The sequence below is a fragment of the Diceros bicornis genome, chromosome X (genome assembly GCF_020826845.1).
Source record: "Diceros bicornis minor isolate mBicDic1 chromosome X, mDicBic1.mat.cur, whole genome shotgun sequence".
In the NCBI taxonomy this organism is placed as follows: domain Eukaryota; kingdom Metazoa; phylum Chordata; class Mammalia; order Perissodactyla; family Rhinocerotidae; genus Diceros; species Diceros bicornis.
Window position 1 is genome coordinate 34298078 of NC_080781.1, and position 13611 is coordinate 34311688.

A 13611-nucleotide genomic window follows, 5' to 3' on the forward strand; every position below is an offset into this window, starting at 1 on the left:
CCTGGACTAGAAATGGTGTATATCATCTCCACCCACATTCCACTGGCCGGAATTCAGTCACATGGGACCGTCTGGCAGCAAGGGGCTGGGAGATGGGGTTTAGCCATGTGGCCAGGAAGAAGAGGAGAATATGGATGGCGGCAATCACCAGCAGCGTCTTCCACAACAATTGATATGCATCGATGTCAGGCTTCAGGGAGGTCTCTGGCGGCAAGCCAAATTCCATTTCTTGCTCTGCCCTAAGCAACGTTATTTTTTTCAATGACTTGGTTGAAGACATAGAATGTGCCTTATTACCCCTTTTGTGTGTAACTCATTCAGGCAAGCTTATGTAAAGGCAGCTTACTGGGATGGTCCAGTAAGAGAGAGAGCCATATGGCCAGATCTCACACTGACTGGATTATTGCAGAAATGGAAGAATCCGACACATCCACAGGGGCTGGATTATCACATAGACCATCTTCCACAGGCAGCAGGAGTTTGCTGATCTCCACTCGATGCCCTGTCTTATACGTGACTCGGCCACTCTCCAGGACTCACCTTCCTCTGTGTGTCCTTCTACTTCTCCTCCTCCCACCAGGCAAATGATTCTCTAGCCTGCTTCTCAATGGCAGTTCCTGAGTGGGAGGGAGAGAGCACATCTGACTTGTTCAGGGAAGGGTTGTGATCCCTGCTTAGTCGGAGGGTGAGCTTTTCATGCCAGATCCCCTTAGAGGCATTTGGGCAGTTTAGGACTTGGCTGATTTCAGACAGGAAATTAGGCTTGTTTAGCAAGTTTCCAGGTAAAACAAAGCTGGAAATAAAGGCTATTACGATGGATGAAAAACTAAGCCTTGAAAAGATTTCACTGGCCTGGAGTGAGGAGCTGAAGTCAAGAAAATTAAATTATACCTGTCAGGGACCCAGAAGGAACAAATCACACACACTCAGAAGGTTTAATTGAAAAGAGCATAACGAAGGGGCTATTTACAGAGGTGGAGGCAGGGGTAAGGGAACTCACATTGGATGGTGACACACCCAGGGGCTAGCAAGAGCAAGAGGTTGTGACCACTCCTAGGCCTGTACTGTAGACTGCATGTTTGTGTCCCCCCAAAATGCATATGTTGAAACCTAACCCCCAAAGTGATGGTATCAGGAGGTGGGGCCTTTGGGAGGTGATCAGGCCATGAGCGTGGAGCCCTCCTGAATGGGTTAGCACCCTGATAAAAAGACACAAGACAGCTTGCTTTCTCTTGCTCTGCTCTCTGCCGTGTGAGACTACAAGGAGAAGCCAGCCATCTACAGACCAGGAAGCGGGCCCTCACAGACACCAGATCTGCTGGCACCTTGATCTTGGACTTGTCCAGCCTCCAGAACTGTGAGAAAAAACGCCTGCTGTTTAACCAGGCCAAACTGAGTAAGACAGCCTCAAAAGGCAAGGGGAAAGAGTGGTTTTGCCACAATTCAGCATGGCACCCACGGAAAAGGGGCCACCAGAAAGGAGCTGTGGCTGTAGATAGAGAAATCAGCCACTGCCAATATTGTGACCTGGAAGAGAGATTTGGGGGGTAGGATAAATATTCAATCTCACCGCCCTCCCTCACTCCAAAATTCTTTGGGTGCCTTGCATTGGCCACACCCAACAGGGAGCCAGAGGACCAGGGAGCCCAGTGATGCCATCTGCAGAGGTCAGCCTCCCAAGGAAACAGAACAGAGCAAAGATCAGAGAATGAACATGGAGGGGGAAGAGCAGAATAACTAGCACAAAGATGAACATAAATACATGTAAAATGTCTCATTCAGTCTAGAAAGTCAGTTGCATGAAAATGAGATAGGACAAATTTCAATGTGAAATGAGACACATTTCATGGGAAAAGTTTCAGAAGTGTGACTAGCTCTGTGCTCTGTGTGAAGCATCTGTGGACACATTAATAGGAGCAAGGGGTCTCATTCAGGGGAGGTTATGGTCCATGTGCCCACTGCTTTCTGTCCTGATCAGACCACCTGTGGTTCTGAGCTAGGCTGGGTCTCATACTTTAGGAGAGAGATTTACAAACCTGTGTTCAGAGAGGCAACTGACATATTGAGGAGGTTGAGAACCAAGTCTAATGAGGAAAGGCTGAAGAGGATGGGGAACAACACTTTGGCTGAAGAGAGATGCCTTAGGAAAAAATCTACAACTTTCTCCAAGTATTTGAAGGGCAGACAGGAGGACTCCTTTTTGGGACACACCCTCCAACCCCTCAAGACCCACAGACTATATGGTACCACTTCTATGAACTCCCACAGGAAACCGGGATCTTTCACAGACTTTCCCCGCCCAAACTGTCTGTTTGCTTGTCCATCTTTCCCACTAGCCACGGGCAGATACTTTTTCACCACTCCATCCCGATATCTAATGCTTGGCTCCTGGGAGGTGCTGAGAGTCTTTGCTCAATGAATGAAGTACTCCAACAGAAGCTGGCCAGTCCCCTGCAGGAATATGGAGAAAGGAACGCGTGCAGTGGATGGGAGCGGGGCGCACCCCTTCCAGCATGAAAGTCTATGACTGTAGACGCGCGAGTCTGGACACAGTTACCCGCTCTCTCTAAACCTTCAGTTTCCTCACTGTCTCTCAGGGTGCTTTGAAGACTCTAGGGGCTAGTCTATTTGTCAAGACCTCAGAACCTGGCAAGTGTTCTGAAAATGGCCGTTGTTGTTATTGCTGTTATTTGAATGACTCAGGCTGGTGAAACCGTCTTAGGGTGGATTCCCCAGAAGCAGACCCTGAGACAAGGATCCACATCAAAGTGACTTCTTAGTAATTGTTCTCAGGAAAACCCAGTAGAGGAGTAAGGAAGTGGGACTGCGGAGAGAAGGAGCCGAACAACGGTGTGATATGAGGTGAAGTCCCTCGGAGGGTAACTATGGGGGCAGCAGAGGTCACACCTCAGAGCCGTCCCTGTCAGGAGCATGAAGCCGGAAGATTTACCCCCCCACACACACACCCATCAGTTATTGGTCTAGGGCTGCCCCAGCGGAACATAAACTCCCAGGTACTTTTGCTCTCCTTGCCGCCAGGCGAGGTAGCTGCAGGCCCCCGAGGGCAGTCCACCTGCAAAGGGCACAGGCTCTAGGGATGAGCAGGGAAAGCCTGCCAGGAGACAGTGTGCACGGAGATGGTGAAAGGATGGTCTGCTACAGTAGTGCAGAAAGGGGTGGCCGGAGGCCAAGGTCGCCAGGGAAACCTCACTCACCTCTCTCCAGGCTGCGGCCCCTGGACCCCGGTGCTCCAGAGAGTGTGGGAGCCGGGAGAGCCATGGCTCCGAGGACACATCTGCTTGTCCTCTGCCATGCTCGTACCAGTCTCTTTGGAGGATGTCGATCCTTCGAGACCATCCCTGGCTGTTAGCAAATAAGACTTGCCCATCACGGCCCTAAGAACCCCAGGGGCCTGCAGAAGCTAAGAGCAGATCGGGCAAGTGTGGAGCGATACTCCCTGAGCTGATTTTTCTGAAGCCATTTTTTCTTTTTCTCATCCTAAGTTTGTGAGGAGATGACACCTCTGTGGATCCAGTCCTGACCTCCCTCCTCTGGCTGTGGTGTGACACATTCCTCTGGACCCCAGGCCAGTGTTTGTGGTCCTGAAGGCGATCAGCACGTCCTCAGGACACTGAGCCCTTCCTCCTGGCTTGGCTGAGGTTCTTTGGAATGGTTTCTGGCTTTAGGAGGTTGCACAGCTTTTGTTCCGGAGCCCCTACCCTGCAGGTGGGAGGGGAGGAGAAGACCCATCATAGACCCAGGGGCCCCGAAGGATGTGTATTATGGCCTGAATATTTGTGTCCCCCCAAAATTGACATGTTGACGCCCTAACCCCCAGTGTGATAGTATTTGGAGTCGGGGCCTTTGGGAGGTAGGTAGGTTTAGATGAGATCATGAGATTGGAACCCCCATGATGGGATTCGCATTCTAATAAGAAAAGGAACAGACCAGAACTCTCTTTCTTTCTGCTGTGTGAGGACACAGTGAGAAGGTGGCCATCTGCAAGCCAAGAAGAGAGTCCTCACCAGACACTGAATCTGCCGGCACCTTGATCTGGGACTTCCAGCCTCCAGAACTGTGAAAAATAAATGGCTGTTATGTAAGCCCCCCTGTCTGTGGCACTTTGTTATGGCAGCCCGAGCTAGTACATGTGTAAAGTGGGAAGAACAGCCTCCTGCTTGTGATTTTTAAGGTATCATATACTGAGGTCACTTGATACCCCACAGGCTGCCTCAGGCCACACGTAAACGGCACCTCCCCCCTCCTTTCCCCGGTGTGGAGGAAGCGGACATCCCCACATCTGCACAGACTTGATAGTGCACTTTCCCTTGTATTCAACACCGGAAAAGTGCTTATGAGGGGTCCTGGCCCACACTGAGTGCTGTGAGTGGCAGTGCTGCTGCTGCTGTGACGTTCTCCCCATCACAAGCATCGGTGCCCCCTGTGACAGACAGGAAACTAGGATTTCAGGGACTCAGTAATGTCAGTGCTAGGATTCAACCACCATTCGCTCCATCATTCAGTTAACATCGTGTAATCTGTGTGCCAGGCATCATACAGAATTCTGGAGATTCATGTTCTGAGCAAAAGAGACATGATCCCTGCCCTCGTGGAGCTTACGATCTAGTCAGGGAGATGGGCTATAACCAAGGAATCCCACGGCACTTGCACAATTGCAAACTAAAACAGTTGCTCTGCAGGAAAGGATCCCTACCTCCAACTGCGTGGGGGTTGTCAGGGGTCGTCCCCGAGAGCATAAACAGTGGTGTGAGAGCTGAAACATGGAAGACAAGGAGGGGTTGACTGGGCCAGGAAGTCTCAACCTTCGGCGAACATCAGAATCCCCCAGAGGGCTGGTTAGAACTCAGAATGCTGGGCTCCACCCCCAGAGTGTCTGATTCAGCAGGTCTGGGATGGAGCCCTCAAATTTGCATTTCTAACAAGGTCCCAGTGATGCTGATGCTGCTGTTCCCAGGACCCCACGGTGAGAACTACTGAACTAGCTCAAAGAGAGTTGGAGGAGAGTGTTCTGAGCTGAGAGAACAGCATGTGTAAAGGCCCTGGGGGCAGGAAAGAGAGTCTGAGGCTCTGTGAGGCCAAGGTGGCTGGAGACCAGTGGGCGAGGGGGAGCACCCATCAGAGGTAGAGAATGAGTCTGAAGATGTCCACAGGGGCCAGATCATGTAGCACAACTGTCCCAAGTTTGGTTTTTAGCCCAAGAGTGATGGGAAGCCATTGGAGGTTCAAAAGCAGGTCAGCGCTGTGACCATATTTGCACTGCTCTGGCTGCTTCACAAAGAAGGGGTATGAGTGGACATCAGGAGGCCAGTTAGGCAGCCTCAGACTGACAAATGTCCCAGTGTGTTTTTTGTCCACTGTCTGGTTCTGCCACCAAGCGAATTGACTATGTCCCACATCCCTACCTTTTGCCTATTGAGGCCAAAGCTTTTGTTGCTGTTGTTGGCTACAAGGTGAAGGTTTTTCTCAGGGGCTGAACTTACAGAGAAGGCATGACCTCCCTCCTTTAGGAGTCTCTGTTTGTGCTGTGCCATTTGGCATTTGTCCCAAAAAGTAGCAAATTTAAGACCAGAGGCTGTGAAATGTGGGCTTTTGAAAACATCAAAACCACTGCAAGAATCAGCAACAGTTGACATTCAGAGTTTATTTCTGTAAATGGAGTGTTTGGGAAGGGATGAAAGGCAGTGTTTCTGATGCTTGGGGATGGGGATCACTTCCCTGTGTTCCAGACCACATGTTGGAGGAGATTGGGCATAGCATGATGGTTATGAATGGGAGCTCTGGAGCTGGTGTTCCTGGGTTCAAATCCTAGTTCTGCCACTTACTCATAGTGTCTCCTGGGGAAACAACCTCTCTTTGCCTCAGTTTTTCCCACCTGTAAAATGAGGATAATAATAGTAACTATTTCATAGGGTTGTTGTGTGGATTTGATGAGTTAATAAACATAAAGTATGTAGATTGGTGCCTGGTATATGTCAGTGTTCAGTGAATATATTATCATCATCATTATTATCGGCAACATTCATAGGAATTTGAGGAGGATGGTTGGGCTTACTGTGGGATACGTGGACCGAGGGCTCCACATGTCATACCTGATTTGCTTTGCTTTTGACTTGTCTTGTTTTTTTTTGTGTGTGTGTGTGTGTTTTTTTTTGCAGGGAAAGATTTACCTTGAGCTAACATCTGTTGCCAATCTTCCTCTCTCTTTTTTTTTCCTCCCCAAAGCCCCAGTGCATGGTTGTATATCCTAGTTGTAAGTCCTGCTAGTTTTTCTGTGTGAGCCGCCACCATAGCATGGCCACTGACAGACGGGTTCCACAACAAGGAAAGGAAGCCAGGCTGCCAAAGCAGTGAGAGCAGCGAACTTTAACCACTAGGCCATCAGGGCTGGCTCTTGATTTGTCCTTTAAGAAGAGTGGGAGTGAAACTGAAGGCCTTAGGGGAAAATGTGAGAAGGATGGGGGAAGGTGAAGGAGCTGAGTGAAGCTGTCCTGGCTGGTGTAGCAGACAAGGTTGTGCTCCGCCCAGAGCCCTGGGATGCCTTTTTACTGCCTCTGCGTCCCCACTCTTGAGCGTGCTTTCAGTGGCCTGCACCTGCAGCCCATCTTCCAAGGACTGCCCTGGGGCTAATGGACCTCTGACTATAAGTGTGGGAACCAAAAATGCCTAGGACTTTAGTTCCCCTCCCTTGCTCCCCACAACTGTTGATGAATGACTGTCCCACGGTCCCTGACCTGAGGCGGGACAACTCGGAGGCATAGCTTGCCTCCAGGCTTCCCTGCACGACCAGGCTGAGGCTGCCCTCCAAGGACCTTGACTGAAATCATGCTTTTGCCTGTGTCTCCCCTTCCCAGTCCTGTCCCCGCCCCCTTACTAGTGTCCCAGAGCACTTCCTTCATAAATTTCTTATGCACAAAGCCTCATCTTAGGGTTTGTTTGGGGGTCTTTGTGTAACCTCTTTCAAAACAGTCAGTTGTTTAGAAGGGGGAACCAGTCTGAGAGTTTCGTGCCATCCAAACTCAGATCGAGGGGGTCATATTTGCATTATGTGGGTAGACACCAGCGTCCTCAAGTCAGATAATTAGAGGAGGCAGGAGGAAAGAACACAGTTCCTGCAGCAGGGAAATGGCCAGGGCGATGCCGGGAGGCCTTGCTTCTGGGATGCACTCATATGTGTGCTCGTCTCCAACCTGCTCAGAGAGCTAAAGCCTCGAGCCAGCAGATCTGGAGCAAAACGTGGTAAAAATAGACCACGTGCCTGGGAGACGAGGTTGCCCAGTCTGACCGCAGCCCTTGCTCCCCTCCTGGCTGGGAGGACTGGGCCGGCAGAGCAGAGATGGGGCTAAGAGAGCTGCTGGGTGAGGAAAAGAAAATTCAGTGCTGGGCTCGCTGGCTCCACAGTCTGCCTGGGACACACTTTCAGGCTACACAGTGCCACGGGGTCCAGGAGAGAGACAGAGACAGAGAACTTGAGAGAGGGAAAGAGAGACTCACAGAGAAGCAGAGAGACAGAGAGAAATGGTGAGAGAGACAGAGAAAGACAGACACAGGGACAGAGACAGAGCTAGGGAGAGAGAGACAGAGGGAGGGAAAGCAAGACAGCAAGAGAGAGATATGGAGAGGCAGAGAAAGACAGGAAGTAAGATAACACAGAGAGATAGAGACAGACACAAACAGAGGCCAAGAGATTTGGGGGCACACACAGGTGGAAGCTGAGATAAAAGAAGGAACAGAGACACAGAAAAGCAGGAACAGAGAGACAAAGAGAGAGAGAGGGTGAAAACGAGAGACACAGAAACAGAAAAAGGAGAGAGATTCAGAGAAACAGAAGCAGAGGGGGAGTTGAAGGAGGGGAGAGGACTGCCGAGGAGGTAGTCATAAGAAGATGCCAGGGAATGCTCTCAAGGACTCAGGTGGGAGCAGGCAGCTCCAGAGCTAGGGGTGGTGACTGCCTTCCAACCCCTCCAGGAAAGGGACAAGGCTGCACCATCGAGGCTCACCTTGAATCAAAATGGAGGGTCCCAACATCCAAGAAAATCCTCGGGGCCCCGAGGACTGACCCCAGCCCTCTGCTGTGCTGGCATCAAGCTGAGAAGCACGCAGGGCCCACCCTGGCTCACTGCCCCATGCCTCCAGCTTCCAGCCCCGACTCTGGGGCTCAAAGACACCCAACACCAGCGCCTGCACATGGAGGAAAAGCCTGCAGAACACACAATCTCCCTATCAGGAAAACTCTCCTTAGCGGTGGGGTGAGCGGAGAGAGGCCAGTGGGCCGTGCGTTGTCAGAGAGCTTGTTTTCCCAGGAGCCGTCCCTGTTCAGATGTGCCATGAGCAATTGCCACTCAGCGCGCCTTCCCCTAGCAAATTATTCTGCTGGAGTTTCTTCCAATGTTCGGAGCTGTGCTGCTGTAAATGCCAGAAATCATGTACATTAAGCCCAGAGTGACGGCAGGCTTATGGATGGATTTACCTTCAAATAGAGGCCGCTGAGGCCCCCAGCTTGGGGGGCGGCACTTTATGGAGGCCGCTCTCTGCTTGCCGAGGCCTCAAGCGGTCACGTTGGCTGCGTAATCAATTTCTCATGTAGGCCTGGCTGTGGGCCACATGCTCTCGGGCAGGGAATTGGGAAGCAGCCTCTCTACCCACACTCCCCCAGAGTTTGTCCCTCCTTGGAGAGGGTCGCGTTCCCATCTTCCTGGGGTGCTGGTGGCAGGGGACCAGACAGGGTTGACACCAAGCCAACTCAGACAAATGCAGAATTCCAGGGCCTGCCTCTCTTCCTCAAAGCCCTTTCCCCAGTGCCCCTTGCAAGGGCAGCAGCCATCCTCAATGCTAACTCCCCATTCGGGGCCTGGCCTGCACTCTGAGCCCCTCCCCTTCTCCAAAGCTGGGTCTGAGGTCTCCATAGGGCAGTCTGAGCTCAGCTCCTCTTGGCCCATGATCCACTTTCCGCCTCTCTGATCTGGGATGCCTGGGTCACTGGCTTTGCCATGTCTCCTGCATGGCTGCCACTCAGCCCCTCCCCTCTGTCACTCACCACATCCCATTGAGTTCCTCCTGCCCCTTGGGAGTCCTCCCCTCAGCCTGGATCTCTCAGGGCTCCTGTTCCAGGCAAGCCTCCATTCAACACGCAGTTAGCACCACTGAGCAGTCCCCTCAGGCAGCTAGATGCCCAAGATATAACACAGTCTGGGTCAAGAGACCCCTGCAGGACTCTCACACTGTCCTGGAGCCCCCACAATATCCCATCTGTGGCAGATTGTATTTTCCAAAGATGGCTCTTCTTGGTGACTTGGACACTCTTTCCAAGGAGAGATGAGGTCTATGCTCCCTTCCCTTAAACCTAACTATGGTGGACGTGACCCTATGTGACTTCCAAGACTAGGTCATAAAGACAATGCAACTTCTGCCGGGCTCAGTGGAACACTCAGGCTTGGGGCCCTGAGCCCCATCCCTCACTAGCCAGAGGCTGCCATGCTGTAAGGAAGCACAAGCCAGCGCATGCTAAAAGCCCACACAGAGAGGCCTTGAGACTGCAGACAAAGAGAGGAATGCCCGACGAGCCCCCGCTATTCCAGCTCCAGCCCCTTCCGACCATAACCATGTCAGAGGCCCCAAGCGGAACTGCCCAGCTGAGCCCTTCCCAAATTCCTGACTCATAGAAACCACGGGAGATCATAAACTGACTCTTTTTGTTCTAGCCCACTACACTTCCATGTCTACAAACCAGTTTTCAAAGATCAATGAGTCTAAATACAGTAAAAATAGAAGACATACAGTAATTATCAAAACAAGACTAACAATCCAATCTTTCTTTGATCATCACAAGGCATTCAGGGAGGTGCAGAGCACAGTGTGTTGAGTGTCTATTCTCATTGCACAGTGCTGAGTGTCAGAGAGAGGTGTCCAAGCTGCCATGCCCCCTAGACCCTACCTCCGTTTCTTCAGAATCCAGCAAACCAGAAAGCATGTGTGACCAGAATTGTTTGGTTTCTTAACTCCTGGAAAGTATGAACAAGCAAATGACATAAAGGCAGGAATCGTTTCCAAAAGCAATGCTTATGGTCCACACATATTCAGTCCAACATCTCCAGATATTCTCTCTGGTGCCCAGAACTGTGTCCCCTATCAACTGGAGGAGTTTTGGTAACTGATAATCTGGGACATGAGGTGTCTTTTCTTTTTTTTAACAGGAGGAGTGGATTTTGCCAGGTCCCGTGTGCTGCTGTGGTGCTCTGCTTTGGGAGCTTTACAGAATTCCACTCCTACTTGGGGAATACCTTTTCATTTTCTTCTCCCACTCAGGCCAAAGGACACACTGAGGGGCTGAAAGGGCTTACAGACCCTATAGTAGAGTAGTTAAGAATATTAGTGCTGCCACTTCTGGCATGTATTACCTAAAGAGAGTTACTTAGCCTCTCTGTGCCTTGGTTTGCCCATCTGTAAAATGTGAATGATAGTAGGACTTTCCTCATCAGGTATTGTCAGGGTTAAATGGGTTCATATATGTAGAAAGCTTAGAACAGGACTGCATAAGCAAGTGCTGTATAAGTGCTACCTATTATTATTATTATTGTTGCTGTTGTTTTGGAATTCCAGGCTATTAGCACTAGAGATATTGTTCAATATATTGTCAGTGATATAACTGTCAGGTGAGAAATTTAGCATTCTTTACACTATCTTCAGCATCAACTCCTTTCCCTTACACACGTGCATGCACACACGTGCACACACACACACTCAATAATCAGTGCCTGTTTGCCACAGGCCATACCGCGGTAATGTACTAGTGCAGGAGGAATAAGCCTCTTGATCTTCCTCTCCAGGCAGAAGCACGTGTGTGGAAGATAGATGCAGAGCATCCGCCTGCATTGACAGAGGAAAACACATCTGGGCCGGCTCTGCAGCCCCTGGAGAAGCAGGGCAGAGGCTGGTCCTGGGGGCAGACCCTGCGAGCTGTAGTGGGCCTCGGAAGCCAGTCCCGTGGGTGGCTGCCACTTCTCTCCTAATGGCAAACCCAGTCTCCTAGCACTTGCCAGGTTCCAGAGCCCCCTCCCTCGTCTGGCTGTTGTGTCTGCTGCAGGCTTTCTGCTGTGGACGCAGTCTCCAAGGGGACGTCACGCTGCCTGTGGGGCTGAGGGGCAGGGATGGGAGTGAGCCACGGTGAAGAAAGACATACACAGCCTTTCCCTCTAGAAGCAAGGAAGCCTCTGCTTGGATTCCTGTCTCGTGGCAGATCTGACCCCAAGGTGGCTCTGCTGGACCAAGGCTCTCCCTGAGTGAGATAATCCAGCTGAGCCGTGTTGTCCACAAACAGTGCAAAAGCCCTGGGTCTCTCACCCTGTCGGATTTTCACAGCCAGCTGCACCAGGCCCTGAGGATTTTTGCAAACATAGATTAACGTCACAAGAGGGGAAAATTTCAGAAATAAAGGAATCAATCTCATTTTGGGGGTACATTTAGCAAAAAGAAAACAAACACTTCAGGGTGGATTAGCTTTCCAGTTTTGCAGTCATTTAACAAATATTTATGGGGTGACAACTACATGTGAGGCACTGCAATTGGCTTGGGGTCCCTGTCCCAATAGAGTTCAAGGTCTTTCCCTTTCTGGTAGGCAACTTTTTGGAAAGCGACTGTTCTGGAAGCTGTGCCTCACAGCTCTCCAACTTCAGGGAATATAACTGCACAAGAGCCCCAGCTGCTGAGCTCTGAAATCCATCCCAGCATTGGGGCCAAGGCTGCGCTTCCCACTGACTGCCCTAGCCAATGACTGAGGGAGGCGCGGGGCTAAGGCAGGCCCATTCCTGCGAGAAACAGGGCTCCTTTGACAGCTGACTTTGGTTTGAGGACAGCCTGCCAGCTTTGCTGAACCTCCCAGAGACTGCACAACAGTCTATGATGCTCCCACCCACCTCCCTGCCCTATCACCTTCACACCTTCACCCAGGTCAGACCAGCATCACAGCCTCTCTGCTCTCCTGGCCCTTTCCAGCTCCCTCCCTATTTCTCTCACAGGCATTTTCCCTAATAAAATCCTTGCACATTTAATCCTTTTCTGGCATCTGCTTCTTGAAGGACCTGGATTACCCCAGAAGCATTGACATGTCCTCCTCCTTCGTCCTTCACACAGCCTTCCCAGATGGACCACCCCACCTCCAGCCAATATGGACCCCTTGCAGACACTTGAATTGGCTCATTCCTTAGGAGCTTCTTTATAATTTGGGATCTCCCTAGTAGACTCTAAGTTTTGTGAGAACTTACAACATCCTTAAGGCCCTTCACTTAGATGGTTCTCAGAGGTGTTGCTGACCCATGGCAGGGAGGCCCTTGCAATCAAGCTCTTACATCATATTTCAAGTTGCCTCTATGATTTATTAATATAATTCACAATGACTATTGCACAATGAGCCCATAACACATTGCTAAGCTTTTTACATGCATTACCTCATTTAATGCCTAACTGTCTTGGCACACATCCCCACCAACCACCCACCCATCCACCCAGAGGATGCCCTCCTTTGAACGACATCTCTATGGCTTACTCGCACCCAGCAGCCCCTCCTCCTCTGTGAATCCAAGTCAAGACATTTGCAAGCAGAATATAAAGATCTGATCTTCTAAAGTGTGAACATTTTCCAAAAGACAACCAATACCCAGGTTGAGAAATTCCAGGCACATGGCTTAATAACAAAGTCCAGCTTGGCCCAGGCTAACAGATGATATAGTCAACTCCTCTTTTTAATCCTATCCTGTTTTACACCCCCCTTCCCCAGCCATTTCTTTCCTCTCTGTGTCTCAGCTTCTTGGTACTTGAAAAACAAGGCCTCTGGGCTCACATCCAGGACACATCCCAGGCATCCTCTGACCCTCCAAGCTTGATCCGTCCTCCCCAGCCCCCACATTTGGAAATGTTCTCCAGCTCACTCTAAGACACAGCTCTACATACTAAACAGAAAGCCACGGGCTGGCTGGTCGTGGGACCTCACACAAGGTACTTGGCATCTGTGAACCTCAATTCCCTCATCTGTAAAACAGGGTCATTGTGGGGATTAAAGGAGAGAATGAATTTGAAAATTACTGTAAATCCTTACTACTTAAAGTGTGGTTCTCGGACCAGCAGCAGCAGCATCCAGAAGCATGTTATAAATGCAGACTCTTGGGCCCCACACAGACCCACTGAATCAGAACCCCTGGGCTCCCAGCACCCCTCTCCTCCCAGGGGATTCATGTGCACACTGAGGTTTGACAAGCCTTGTTCTCCAAGTTGTAGAATTTCACCTGTTGTTCTCCCTTCCTGGTAAATACCCTAGGGAAGGATTTCTGAGCTGATTCCTCTGCCTTTGCTGTTTCTCCTGCTCCTCCCAATTATTCCTTGTCTTTCTCGCTTTCCTCCCTCCCTCCTCTTCCTCTCCCTAAGCCCTTCAGGTCTGAGCTCTCTTCTTCACCCTATTCCATATCTTCCTCTCCTTTGGTCAATTACACAGTGAGCACTCCCCAAACCCACCATTTCTACTGCCTCAGCAAAAAGGAGAATGCAAGGGGAGACTTGCAATATATGTAGACTTGGAGGGGGCCACTCATCATAGCTTCACGG